At 39.6% G+C, this 15,588-nt stretch overlaps 1 pseudogene; it reads left to right on the forward strand.

Annotated features, from left to right (window-relative positions):
* The first annotated feature begins 4,691 nt into the window (after positions 1-4,691).
* Positions 4,692-5,677, forward strand: LOC137256359 (uncharacterized; annotated as a pseudogene).
* Positions 5,678-15,588: the final 9,911 nt, after the last annotated feature.

The raw sequence follows: 15,588 nt of genomic DNA on the forward strand, positions 1-15,588 counted from the left end.
ATGTCAGTTCCTCAGCTTAGTATCGATACCTAAATGCATCAACCGAATATGGACGTCATGACGATATACATGGACGAACTGTTCACAGCACTGTGTGATTCTCTTCTGAGTTACCAAGAGTAGAGAAAAGAGTAGGGGTTAGTGACAACAATAGCAGCCCAACTATTCCGGGGTTTTCAAATGCGAGTTGCGGAAATCTTGACGTTGGTAGGGTACAAAATATAAGGAATCATTCAGTGACGAGTAATTGGGTACAATATTCATCCGTCTATCTAACGCACACATAATTATTATTCATAACTAGTCCAAAGTATTTGTCCACTTGTTCCTCTTCTGACAAGCGACATGTATGGGTTTGTACACTATCTGCTTCAAGCATACAACCCTTTAAAGTTGACGAATCAGTTTAGTAACTTCCTAACAGTAACAGATCGACAAGAGTTCCTCTGCATGGTTACGTCTGTGGTCTGCATCTAGTTCGCTAACACACAAATGCAAATGTTCTTCTTGATGATTATTCTCCAAGCTGTCTCGTTATTTTCAGATTGATACATGACCAAGGGATCTTTTACACACTCTTTCCAATTTTGAAACCAGTTTAAATGATGTGTCGTCCTGTAGGTGGTCGGGTTCACGGTGTACTTCCATGAAGCCATTCTTTCACTCGCCATTTTGCAATGTTGCCTACTTCCTTATGCAATGCATGGATGCGACGTTGAAGGGAGTCAGCGTTATGTGGACTACCTCTATTGATATGTACTGAACAAAATAAGTTAGGGATATTGGTATTTTTATGATTCATGTTTTACCAGTGTGACAATTAATAAATAGATGATTATTCAAAATTTCAAAATTTGCATTTATCGCTAACTATTTTTGTCTAGTATACGTATCTTCTTTATCTAAATAAATATCAACATGACGTGAACTTTCATCAACTTCCCTTAGGTATGTACACCAGAAGCGCTTCGCTAACAGACCACATAACTGTAACAGCGAACGTTTTCGTATCCAACCCATAGCAGACGATCAATTTACACCGCTCAAATCTCCACCTTGGTTTGTCTCCATTGGCACTACATCTTTAGGGAGTTTTCCTCAGTCTACCCCACAAGTACATCCATGGAACACTCGCTCAGGTTTCATCGCTTTCCACCGAAATTGGGAGGTAATTGCTGTTGTTTTCACCAACTACGTTTTCCTCCATTATCAAGCATCTCAGTTATCTCAGAGGGCTGTGTGATAACGGTGGCAGCTGGCATTCCCGTCAGAAGAGGACAGTCGAGTAGCCAAGGAGGTAATGCGTTCGCTCGTCTCGCCGTAGGTTCGAGTTCGACTCACCACATTGCTGGGATATTGCTACGCGGGGTATGGCAATAACGTGCACATACGCTCACTCACGGGTTGACATTCCGTAACATTCTCGTGTAATTATGGAATTAACTTGAGTACATTCCCTTCAAATTTGCGGTTGAATTTTCGTTAAATCGATCGCCATAATCGCCGAACGATCAGTGAGAGCACATTGGAAATACTGTTGATCGTGTCACAGTGCAAAAACATTTGTAAGAGTCTCTGTACGGGGATTGTCAATGCTGGTAGTGAGTGGGAGTAGTTTTATATCGCTTTTAGCCATATTCCAGCAATATCATGGCAGGGGACACTGGAAAATGGCCTCACACATTGTACCCATACGCCGCAACGAACCCAGGTCTCAGGCGTGACGAGCGAACGCTTTAACCACTAGGCTATCCTACCGCCCCGTCAAGATAACCTTGAGAAAACATTTTCAACAACACATTCATCATACAGTCTTTTATCAAAGATTCGTGTGTCGTGTGGCAGCTAACAAATAGAGATAGGCTTATCAGCATGTTTCTATGTACATGTGCTCGGTATTCCTGTGGACTGAGTTTTATATTGCCATGAATCAAATTAGTCAAAATGACCGCCAACTCATTAAAGTGAGCCATTGTTCGATACTCCAGTGCACCATTTCAAACATTTATACCTCATATCTATTGATTTGTTTGCAAGAATATTTGTGAACTAAATAATACCTTTATAAGCGCTGCTCCTTCAGTATCATACTTTAATTATCTCAATAGAGCTTTAATCCTACTGTTGAACCCACAATGACATCCCCTGTAGCCGCAGGTGACGCGTAAGGGCGTTGCCAAACTCGAGTTTCTTTTAGGTGACAAGACACAAAGTATGTTTGAAAGTACGCGTTCATAAATAGAATCTGAACTTTTATATATCGTCATTAAAAAGTTACGCCCCACGCAGTATATTTTTCAAAAATATAAGTTGGTACATAGGAAATCTTTTAGTAAAAACGAGCTATCATAATTTGGTTTAGTACTTTTAGTTCAAAGACAAAACCATTATGGAAATTATCTTTCACTTTCAAAAGGATCATCCGCTTTTGGAACACATGCATTTCGTTTTCCTCAAAAAAGTGACTTTCTTTGGAAAGTGAAAATCAGAGGTGACTGTTATTATGGTCACACGATTGTCACTTTTAACAAGTGAAACCTAAATTTAATAGTTTTGTATAAACACAGCAGGAATAGATATTTTGATTTAAAAAGCAGTGTTATCATATCTGTAATAATATTTCCTTTAATTGTAAATGCAAATGATTCTGACATCCCTAACACAGTTACCAGATGAACCTTCTCTAAATATGGATTGGTCTTCCCAATTAGCTCAGCCTAACATTTACACAGCTTCATATCTTAGTTTTGAAATAAGCTGGTGCTTATCTTTTTATTTTCGGTATACATTCAACGAAAACTATGCAATACCTAAATGATGCAGATCAAGAAACTTATTACTTGTAATTGTATCCACCCTTGATGACATCTGAAGCACATACGGCTTAGCACACATAGAGGTAAAATATGCAGGAGTTTGAAAAGGCAATAAAAGGGAATATTTCCTAAATTGGTTCAAAATCCCCTAAAATCCAAACTATATAGCAGAATTAACATTTTAATCACCTTCAGTTGATTACTGTTAGATGTTTCAACAGCTGTTGTCAGTTCGTGTTTATGTTGTATATGTTTACCCCTCAGTGTAGCAGCCCGTGCGTAGATCTTTATTTTCACAAATCTTAAGTCGATGGTTTTCGCGGTTGATGATTTTCAAAGAATGTTCTCACAAGTGTAGATATTTTGAAATGTCAGTATGTCATAACAATAACATAAAATTGTTCTGTGTCACAAGAAGGGTAATTCTGATGCTTGATGATGTCATGAATGAAATCTTTACTCTTTCACCCAAACGGATGAAACCAGAAACCAGGGCATGTCTCCCTCATAGGCGGATGCAGAACACACTCATAAGAAAAAGAAGCCCCCACCCACAACCCCCATTTTTCTGCCATGTATATGTTGCAATTACTTATCAAATACTTACAGACCCTAAACGAAAGAGTAATTGAAGTATTTTCAGGAAAATGGACATTATTTATGTTTGACCGTGATTAATCTCGGGTTTTTATAAATAATAATAATACTGTTCATTTTATCTATCTGGTATTAATGTGCCTAGTATCATGTTTTCAGTTGTCCCTTATTTAATGAAACACTCACTGTTTGAAATTTTTTCACCCTTTTAAAAACGCGTTATGCTGAATTCAGCAGGCTACACAGATTAAGAGACTAGCAGTGTTACAGTGTCAGTAAGCATATGTGCATGTAATGCACGTTACCATTCAAGTTAAATCACGCGTACACTAGATCTAACTTCTAAACGCTGTTACCACGTGACTCACTGCTCTAGACAGTGTAAACACGTTTAAACGATACGTGGTCTCCACGCAACATACCAGTGAACAATCGCATGCACTTTTTAAGAGGTTGAATACAGTGGTGTGTGTGCACAGCGTATGTGACAGTAGAATTTGTGTATTAAACGTTAAGCAGTTATTTCACTTAATCTTGCTTCTAGTCCTATTACACGATGTCTTGGCCACACAAGCACTTATCCAGAAGTAAACATTAGAAGAGTTATCTCCCTTATCAAATTTAATTTAGATATGCCATATAAATTGGAGATAAGTTGGATACTGTTTGGTGACATACCTTTAAAAGTTAATCAAGAGTGGCGTTACTGTATACTGTTATTGCATGACAAACATCTTGTTATTTTTTCAATGATGCATCAAAGTGTTTTTGTGAAACAAGTGCCGAGATTACTTGATTTTATACTTGAGCCCCTTTTTGTCTACAAAATGATACCAGATTTTTTATCAATTTCTTGACATTTTGATATTTTGTATATAACCTCATTTAGATCCAATTGTTCAAGCTCTATTTATCAAGATGATTTCTTTTCAAGACTTATGTCATAAGAAGTTATTTCCTCTTTCTATCTACAGTGAGATAACACTGTATGTCGTTCATGTGTTCACTTGTTAGCTGATGAACGACGTATTTGTCACTTAAACCGACAAACAATCCCGTATATCAACCCTCATTCTGAAGTAGCCAAGTTTCGAGTTAAAACACAGCAAGACGGCTTATACCTTGGAATCAGTTTATAAGGACAAAATGAGCCGTACATGTGCTTTTACTTTTCAGAAAGTATTTTACGAATGACCTCTTTGTGTTTTGTACGCCGTGAAAACTAAAGGTTGTTTTATATACACACGCAGGTTTCAGCATCCGAAACGAACCGTCTAGATGCCTGTGTGGCCCAGGACCAGCTACCGAGCCTCCTACCCAAGGCATGTTGTTCGAAACAGTTCTTATAGAACCCCTCGCCCTGTACCCAGGGTCAAACCTGAGGCTCACTCAAACTACACCCGGGGCTGGGGGTGGTCAAGGCATGGGCTTTTGGAAAAGGAATTGCAGGATACTCTTCTCCCCGGCCCAAACCTCGTTGTCCCACATCAGCTTCAAGAGACAACTGTAACCTCGGACGTAATGGGAGGGTGACCCCTCTCCTAAACGGCACAGCAACTTCAAGGTCCTTTTCCGCACCACCTAGAATAAAGTCGGAGGCACAGGGCATTGCCTCAGTCAGCAGAGGCAAGAGGATGAAGGTTATTGTCCATGAGTATGGGGAACACGGACCTACGCCTCGAGTTGCAAGGGTCAAGCCAGAAGCTGAGGAAACAGCATCTATTCACAAAGGCGGGAGGATGTATAACCTTGTTCACAAGTATGCCATGATGCCTTCATCGTCTCGAGCTGTTCCTCGCGTCAAACCGGAGGCCGAAGAAATAGCTGAAGTGAGTAAGGGTAAGCGGATGAATAATATCATCCATAAGTATGGCAAAAACGAGAAGACGCCACGAAAACCCGCTCGTGTTAAACCTGAAGCAGAACAATCAGCAGAACTCGATAAGGGCAAGCGAATGAAAAGACTGATGCACTGCTATGGGCGAATGCCTCTGTCCTCACGTCCAGTTCCGCGGGTCAAGCCGGAGGCTGAGATGACTGCAAGTATAGCTCAGGGTGGGAGGATGTCCAGACTTATGCATGACCCCTGGAGCTGCCCAATCACACCACGCCCAGTTCCAAGGGTGACAACTGCTGAGGCAGAAAACATTCTAAGAAAAAGCTGTGGTCAGATGGGAAGAATTCTCCGAAATCATGGTCAGCAATCATACATATTTGTTCCAGGACTACAAAGGAAAACATTCGAGCAGGCAAGGACTATGTAGGTATGAACCAGTGACTGATTATTGTTGTGTGTGTAGTCTACGCTCGACACCATTATTGGAATAGTTTCATTGGTTTTGGAACACATTTGTATCAAACACCGAAGCATCATTATTTTCAGGTTGAATAAACTGATGCGCCATATGCCTGTTCACAGCAGATGCCTCGTTATCTCAGTGAGTTGCTGATTTGGTTGGTTGGTTTCTGTTTAACGTCACATTTAGCAGTATTCCAGCTATATGGCGACGGTCTGTAATTGAGTCTGGACCAGACAATGGGGTGATCATCATCATGAGCATCGATTTAAGCAATTGGGATCCGATGTCGTGTGTTGACCAAGTCAGTGGGCCTGAGGACACTCTTTAGTCGCCACTTACGACAAGCGTGGGTTACTGAAGACAAATTGTACCCCGGATCATTATGGGTAGGGGTCAATAGTAGTGATATCACATGTCAGATGTGTTTTCGTATCGTAAATAGCACAATACTAACAGAAAAGCTAATTGTATTAGTCAGGCCGTTGGGAAGCTCAGTGAGTTCTTTCCATTCCTAATGTGTTCTTGCTACGAAGCTGTGAGGCAACGGAGTCGCGTTCGCCCGCTGGAATGTTGCTAACAGAAGTACATGATAGTAATTATATTAAGATCAAATACAAACATGCAAGGCAGTTGGTCAACTTTAACAATTAATTTAAGCTTTTACTATGTAATGATTTTGAAATTTTGTTCTTCAGATTTCAGTCCTATAACATTTTGACCACGGCTGCTGATTCCTATTCTTTACTGTCGAATTAGAGATCATTCTTTCAAACATGGTATCATATAGTAATTAACAACATGTCAGTGGAAACCATCCATATGAATAACACAAACATCCAATACTATAACCACCAATCATGAACAGCTAAAAGATTCAAACCATGTTTGCATAAAATATTAACTAATGGTAATATAAATTACACTTTTTCGTCAGGTAGATTACGGAAACAAAATTTAAGAAGCGGCCTTTCCTAACATAAGGAAACTGTCATAACCGGTCTGAGTGGAAACCTTTCAGTGCAGAAAAAAATAATATTCCTCATACTATCAATACCCCACAGTCATGTAGATTACACAGTATCCTTAAAGAGTCTTGGTGCACATTCTAGGTCTTCTACTGTGAACTGAAATGACCGGCTATTCATAGGCTCAGGATCTGACTCAAAGGATGTCTGAAAAAGAAACCCTGATTACATCTTCTCCTCCTGGCTCCTTGAACTGATAGGTAACCTTAGATGACGTCTTTTAAATGAAGGAGATTACAAAATCACTTTCAGATAGGTCCACATCTTTGGTTTGTCCAATATAACATTTCTTTTGGTACATAGCTGCGACATATTGGCCTTGTTGCAGAACAGAAATCAGCGTCATCTGAGTGTAAGGGTAATCTCCGTTCACGTGTTCAGGATCAGCGGTTGGATTAGCGATAGGATGCGATTTGTGGATTTCTGGACGTTGCACCTTGTCCAGGCTGTGTGGTACTTGCCATTCAACCACAGCATGCAATCAGAGATAATGTTGTTGTAGAAACGATAGGAGGAGATACACCAACAACTGCATGTACAGTCATTGTTAATTCTAAGGGCTTCACAGACTTTGTGAGATTCTGACGTTCTTTTCTATCACCTCAAAGTCATCAGCCTTCAGGAGGAAATACCATATGTTGGTTACACCTACTTGGATTGTCGGTCCAGATATGAAGAGGTTATTATATGACGGTGTCGTATTGGCCATCCCAGGTATACGCATGAATATCTTTTGAAAGGCGAGGATCCTCCGTTCTGCGTCCCTTGTGATGAAATAATCACGGTCAAGCATGTCTTGCTTGACTGTGTTGAATATTCCATCACACGGGACAATTATTTCACATCAAGACCTGTGAAGGACCTTTTAGTAACGAAAGTTCTCATTTAATCATTGCATTTTTAAAAGAATTAGATTTGTCGTCTGACTTGTACATAAATAAGTATTTTATAATTGGAAGTTGAATTGGTAACTGAGATTGATAGTGGCTGTATCCTCGAGGGGGGTTGAAGTACCGTAAAATTATTGTCCTCCTGACAGGGTAGATAAGTCCCAAAACATTTGAAGTCAAATTTAATCTTCCATTTTTAGCCGTGGTATTTCTGTCATTTTTATTTGTGGGTAATCTTGCATACAAGAGCAGCTGAGGGGATGGTATAAATCCAGCTAGGGTCCATGCAGGTAGCAGAAGTACTGTAAGTCTTCATGGCCTCTAGTATGGTGATCTACCTTCAGTTGTTAGCGATCTATAGCCTGTTTTTTTATACTGTCTGAATAGTGTATTGTCCGAATAGTGCATTGTCTGAATAGTGCATTGTCTGAATAGTGCATTGTCTGAATAGTGTAATGTCTGAATAGTGCATTGTCTGAATAGTGATCACGCTATTTTTATTTCTTATTGTAATATTCTAGTTCTTTTACTGTCCTTCGTGGACAGGTTTTTTATCATATTCATCAATTCCTTGTTTTTCAAGAATGGTCTCGTCACGGTATGGCTGCAAAACTGCCGATGTGACGTTAAATATTAACTAACTAACTCAGGAAGAAATAACCTGCACTCATAGGATACTTGGATACCCATGCAAAGTACTTAGAAGCATCGTGAACTACCGCCTTACCTTGTCAAACAGATAGATCTGCCATTCTCTTTTCTGTCCACCAATACCATCCCATGGACTTTTTCCATGCCTGGTCTCAAAGTAATTCCAGACTCCTTGGACTCTAAACAGGTGCTGGTGATCTGATACCACATGAAATATGCTCATGTTAGGAAGGGCTGCCAGTCCAATAATGACTGCATGAAATGGATGTGAGCCTAACGTTATAGGATGAGCCTCTTGGTGAAAAGCATACTAGTGGGCCAGATTACGATCAGAATTGTAGTATGCTACAGTTGTATGAAGTGTCACCTTACTTGCATTCCAGTAGGCGCTTTGAACTTCATCGGCACTTGAACAGGTAGAATTCCAGCTGAAGAATACAGTGACTTTGAGGCAGATTTTCCTTGAATGTCTCTAGTGCTTTGTATTGGTCTTTAAGGTTTAGATGCGTGGCTCAGAAATTCACAGGTTTTCTTTAGAATCCTTTCAATGAAAAGTGATTCGTTCATCTCATTCTTGGTGACTTTCATCCTTTTCTTCCCACTTTCACATGACACTCTTTGGCACTTCTCATATGTTAGCTTCTCGTCCTTTGCCATGCTTAATTCTGCCAGGTATTTGTCAGGTCTTCCAGGCAGACAGACAGACAGACAGACAGACAGACTTTATTCAAAATTTAAGGCATCATAGCATAGAGGACATCACAAAAGCATTAATAAGTCAATACGGTGTGGTTGTATGGTATACTTATTTAAATACTTGGGTACTCTTAAAATATAAAGTAATATTTTTTATCAATCATAGATCTTTACATGCTAACAGCTGGTCTTTCTGCTGTAACTGTAAGAACATATTCTTCCGGATTCAAGGGGGCAAAAGATCCATGCAGTTACAAGGACTTAAAAAAATGCCATATTCTGAAGGTGCTGACAGAGACGTGATAGAAACCTGAAATGATCTTTGAGCACAGTTTGCAAAATGATGAGAAAGACATTTTGAACAAGGAATTTTGCCCTTCAAACTTCAGAGAAAGGTTCTTCAATCTATCATTGAGGATCCTGCACAAGTTTCGTATCAGCTTTCCAAAGCATCTGACTGTTATCATCTGTAGATACAAATTCACTTAGAGATGAGTTTACCTGAATTATCTGTCCTCCTTTCAGGATAACCGGGCAAGCCTTTGAATCTGAAACCAGTGTTCATGTATCCTTACCACAACCTCTACGCAGAGCTGTTCAAAGGCTGTATTTTTTGGTAATTGGTTCCAGACTATATTTGATTTATTAGCTTTTTCTTCTTTGTTTCGCCAGACATGACGTTGGCAAGCAGCAGTTTCTTCATCGGCCTTTTCGATGTTTTGCACGGAGATATTTTACAGTTCCTTTATGTGACGTCAAGGTGTCTGGCATATCTTGAACTAGAAGCAGATTGTTCCTTGTTCCTCCAAATTGTTGGTTTCATTTCCGCACAGCCCTGTACTTCCTATTCAGTTTCAAATTGTCCTGTGTCAGCTTCTCAGTCTGCCTCCTTTGTTTGACAGTTGTTTAGCTGATCCGCTTTCTTACTCATTCAGATGTGATGGAGGTGAAAATGGGAACTTTACTATGAGTGAGCGTCTGCTACTGTGGTACTGACTCCATTGTCATCCTCTATTATTTCATCATCTGGACGTTTCTTCTTCTCATTCTTCCTCTTTACTACCCCTCCCCCCTCCCAACAGGGGGTATTATAATTCACCCCGTCTGTGCGTCCGTGCACAGTTATCATTTATCTTTTCCGGAGCAGAAAACCGTTCTATATTTCTTCACCAAACTTGACACATAGATTTTCGCCTTCTCTTGTCTCGCCTTGAAATAACGTAGGCAGATGGGAGGAAGACAGAGTCGCAGACACAGTCTCGACAACAGTCCAGTACACACACCAGTCAGTTTGGACCTGGTCCTAACGTCACTCTGGGCCTATGATGCAACAGATGTCCTGCTTGGAATATATCATCCATCTCCTTGTACTTCTTGTGTTGTCTCTTACTTTGATTGACTGTGGCATGTATCATCAGCATATACGTTGCGTTACTTTATGTGTAACCAACGTTACCGAATAAAACAAAGTTTTAGGTGATTTTTAAATAAAAATTCCAGATACGGATGGGCCAAAGCAATGAGCAACAACTAATATACCGCAGCTAGAGAGGAACAGAGACAATTTGTTCACTTTTTAACATCCTTTACTTGTTTTAATTGCCCTAAATTCAGACATCGTAATCTACGTTACCAGAACTTTTAAAGACAGATCTGCATCAAACAGACACTTAATTAACATCAGATGACTCATTTAACAATACACAGTAATGAATTTCTCTTAGATGTACAAAATGGTGACCCTGTTAAAATCTAATGTTTTGTCATGATCCGTAAGCACGTTACGAAAACTCAGAGGATCTATATCACAGTACCGTTGCCTTCGAATAATTCATGAGTTGCAACTTCAGAAAGTCAAAACACTTTAGCTGCAATGGTTCTCGACTCCCAAAACGTATCCACAATATGAGAACTGTCTTCAGTCTTGCATACAGAGCGTCAAACATGACAGGAAGCGCTTAGCATGTACATTAGTACAAATGAATGAACAGATTATGTACTGGTAGCATTATAAAGGAGAGATAATTCCACCTGAAACATTTAATGCATACTACCGAAAATAATGACATAAATTGATTTCGTGGGTATTGTTGATTACAGAAAGCAAATTACATCGATACTACTTCATTACAGCATGTGGCAAATGGCTTTCTAATGAGTATCATATATGAGATATGATGATCATATATATTAGGGTCTTAAAACAACGTTTAGACAATGCCATAAAGGCCCATGGGTACACCGAAAGCGTGTAATGAGGACAGTTTTGGAGGTTGTAACCAATAATTTCACCATTAACCCCATTATCCGTGACCAAAACAAAATAGTTTCTTGAATATATATTTTCATGCAGACGTCTTGTCAGGTTTTGAGACATAATCTTATGTGTTTTTTCTATCTTACCAGAGGAAAAGAATTAAAACTTGCAGATATGTCTCTCTAATATTTATGTGTAGTTTCAATCTTAAAAGTAAGTGACAATGTTATCATCATCTTTTTGTCAATGCATTCGTAGTAGATCCATGAATGGTGGCACAGTTGCTTGTGCCACTGTCATTGGATGCAGAACAATATCTACCAGTGGTGTTTCGATTAATTGAAATAAACGCCGATTGGTTGCAGTGACAAACGATCACGTTTTCTCATAATCGAACACAAGCGATTTTGGAACTTCTGTTTTAGTGTTTGAAACACTGGACTATATCTTCGAAGTTGTCAAGGCCTGAAAATGTGTTCATTTGTTATAAATTTCACTTCACTAACTGAAAAGTCATGACTGAATATTTCTTGACGACCCCAGGAAGTTTATGTTCATGACGTGTTAGTCATCAGTTTAAAGTAGCATGTCATACATATCTGCAATATCAACCGGGATAGGAAAATCTGAAAAATGACTACAGCCATGTTTTTCGATGACTTCGTTGGCAATGAAGAAATCATCAATTGTGAGATGTTAACCAATCCCCAACACTAGTATCTCTGCGATTAACAGATAACAGCTCTATTTCACAGCAGAAGCTAACGCATATATTAACCGTCTTAAAATTTAATAATAGACACCCTAAATTTAAACAGTATATAATCTTTTCTGACTCTCTTTCTTGTGTTCGGACTTCAAAAATCTTTCTTGTAAACTTCCACTTTTCCTAGGAATTATTGAACTGTATAATGATCTTGCAACTGGCTAGTGTAACATCGTCATTTGTTGGTTACCCTGCCACGATGCCATTTCTGATAACACGATGGCTGATCTTACTGCTAAGGCAGCATTTAACAAATCTGTGACGCTACTGTGATCACTACTCTGATTACATACGAACGCTTAGATCCCACACATGCGATCTGATGCAGAAGAGTGGAACACCCAGGTAGGTATAAATTGCTACATACTATTAAACCAACTATCGGTGACACCTACTTGGCTTGTCAATCCAGATTTCAAGAGGTCATTATGCGACGATATCACATTGACCATAAGCGATATACTCACAAAAATATTTTAAAGGTGAAGATCCTCCGTTTTGTATCCCTTGTGATGAGCAAGTCACGGTTAAGCACATCCTGCTTGTCTATGTTGAATTCTTAATCCCAAGGGATAAACATTTTAATTTGACATTTAATTATTTCTCTTTGGACGCAAACTAATAACACACGGAATTCATCTCCAATAAAGCCCACATTTACATTTTGCACATTCAATATCGTCTTGTTTGTACCTTCTAGAAATACTTGCATTAAAATTGTCTACGGAAATTTACACATGGCTCTTGTGAAAAGTGTATATTTTAAAAAATAAATCATTAGATTCTCATGATGTTAAATAATTCTCTGGCTCTATCACCGATTTGATCAACAATGACTAAAACGAGAATTAAGATGAAATATTATTGTGCCAGTTTTGATAATACATATCTTGTAAACTTAATGAAACCTTTAGTGAAAATTCCGCCATATAGTTAGAATATTGCTGAGTGAGGCGTAACACTCAACTCACTCACTCACTTTATTGAAAATAGAAATAAGTCTTCTTCACCAGGGTCTTGCGCAATCCAAACAAAAGAATACCCATATATAAACAGCACACCCCTAGCATTTGGAACCCTATTACAACTGGTCGTAATATTATCATCAAGAGTTCTAATATATTATAGCCCTGATAAGGATATCGTTGCTTCACGTTTAATAATTTACACCAATATTTAACTACTCTAACTTGGCTGAGAATAAAAAGAGGAAACCACCCTGTATCAACTAAAATGGCCTCATTAGAAGCAAACTTCCCAACCCGTAAACGCGTGTAAAATGAGATGACTGGACTTTCTCTATTGCCTCATTATATTCAGGGTCCTATATCTCTGCTCCATGTAGGAAATATCGGTGCAATGTTACCATAAAAATATAAAATGCTTTAACAATCGAACATTGACATTTTTTGTTTTAACTTGTATATACTGGAATAACAGCTTTAAAGGCTTAACATGCTAATTGTTTACAAGATGCTGACCATGACAATATAGAAGATATGACTAATCCCCAAAACATATAATATGTCTTAATGTCTAAAGGAACATTGTTGTGTGTCCAGTCTTCATGTTTTACCTCCATTTCCGAATTCAATGATAAAAACTTTTGTTGTTGTGAGTTGAGCAAATGATGTCTCACTGATCTGTTCTGGTAATATCCAACCCGAGTTTATATCAGTCACCGTATTTTCTAGACGATATTTCTTACGAAACAAAACTAATGAATCAGTCAAATAATTGATGCGAAATGACAAATATTTCAAAACAAGTTAAAAGAAATAACTGTGGCAATGCCTGGATTCAGTTTAACACGGACTCGCTGATGGATTTATTAGCAAGTGTACAATACGGACCCCAATCGCAACAATGACAGTTTTGTTATTTACTTATCCAAATCGACACAGTGATACTTTTTTCTGTCATTTGCATCGATCAAATCCGTTTATTTTCTGAAAACCCCCATGATATTAATTCCACCTCTTTCGTGAATGCGGTGAAAATCTATGATTTTATTACGGATTATGGTGAAAAGGGTGCACGGTGCAATACATTTACCTGTATTACTGCTATATGTACAATCCACCTTGGTCACATCACGTGCCACAAGTACTGGTCACCTATTCTACCCATTGAGACGGGGCCACTGAAGTTCACATTTACATCATTATGGTGTATGAATTCATTTAATTTCAGATTATCAACTTAAGTCTGGAGATGACAAAAATGCGCTCACGGCGTGATTCCTTACTTTGAATTCTGAAGCATTATACTTTAAACTTACCTGGGGTATTCTTATTCATTTACCTCAAGCATATCTTATAAGAGATCAGACAGTCGTTGATTCGCCATTCTCACAAACAGCTACCTCACGTATCTACAAATGTATAACAGCTGAAGTAACGAGATCTCCCTTCCCGAACTATCCAAACAATTTACTTTTACTCCTAGCGGATCACGAGACGGACGTTTTTGGTTCGCGTGTTCGCTGCTTACTTTGAGTATTAAAGTTGTGAGTTTGGTAGGTATGCTTTATTACCTTTTCTCTCGTCATGTGGGAGAAGGTTAGAACATTTTAACTTCACTTACCTGGATACCTCGTGTTTCGTTCACAGCTTTGTGATGTGTTTTCCACGTTGCTGGTACGTCTCCTGCGTGTCCTTTGTGGTGTTTATTGTCTTGAATGTCTCTCTCACCATAATGTTCTTGATCTGTGGTATTTTGTCACATTAGGTATTATATTTTCTCTTTTTTCACGCCCTTCGCGATACAGTGGGGCCAGACATTTTAGCAGTTTACTCTGTCCTTTCCCGCCTGTTGGGGCGTACCTATGTTTTCCGCAGGGGTGTTCCCATTTCTGTTAAAGGGGGTTTTGTTTTCCAACTCGTGGCGTTGCATTTGAATTCGTCTTCGTATCTTGTTCTTTTGTCCAATGGTATCACCACTGTGCTTGTTTGTCCATCCAGGATTTTAAGGCTTACCTTGTGGCTAAGATGAAACGCTTTACGAAACGCAGACGTAAGATGTCGTCCCGGTTTCATCGCTTGGTTCTCGGTCGTCGTTGGCAAGTACCCCGGACAACCGTTCTTCTTCACCTATGGTCGAATGATCCGACACCAGAACCGTAGCGCTCTTCTGACGCCTTTGCAGATTTGTCTCAACAGGACCATCTCTCTCACCCTGAAGTTCAGAAACGTCTGCGGACACTCTTGTTACCGACCACGGTGCCTACGCAAGCGAGCACCGTTCCAGAGCCGACACCAGCACCGGTCTCTACATTTGTTGCGGGGATTCGGACGCCGACGCCTATGGTATCTTCCATTGATCCATTGCATACTACTGCGTCGATGGCAACGCCGATGCCGACGCCATCGTCTACGCCCCTGCCTGTGCCTACGCCTATGCCAACGCCACTTGCTGCTAACAAGATTCCTAGAAGGGCTCCTTCTGTGACTGTGTCTCAAGAGGATGATTTACAGCGACAGTTGCTGGAAGAGCGCACTCGGCGCGTAGATGCTTAGCGTTCCCGACGTACGAGGAGGTCTCGCTCCAATCCTCCCAGATCTCGTCGGCGTTCGAGAAGCCCGTCGCCG

The sequence above is a fragment of the Haliotis asinina genome, chromosome 11, assembly GCF_037392515.1.
Source record: "Haliotis asinina isolate JCU_RB_2024 chromosome 11, JCU_Hal_asi_v2, whole genome shotgun sequence".
Lineage (NCBI taxonomy): Eukaryota > Metazoa > Mollusca > Gastropoda > Lepetellida > Haliotidae > Haliotis > Haliotis asinina.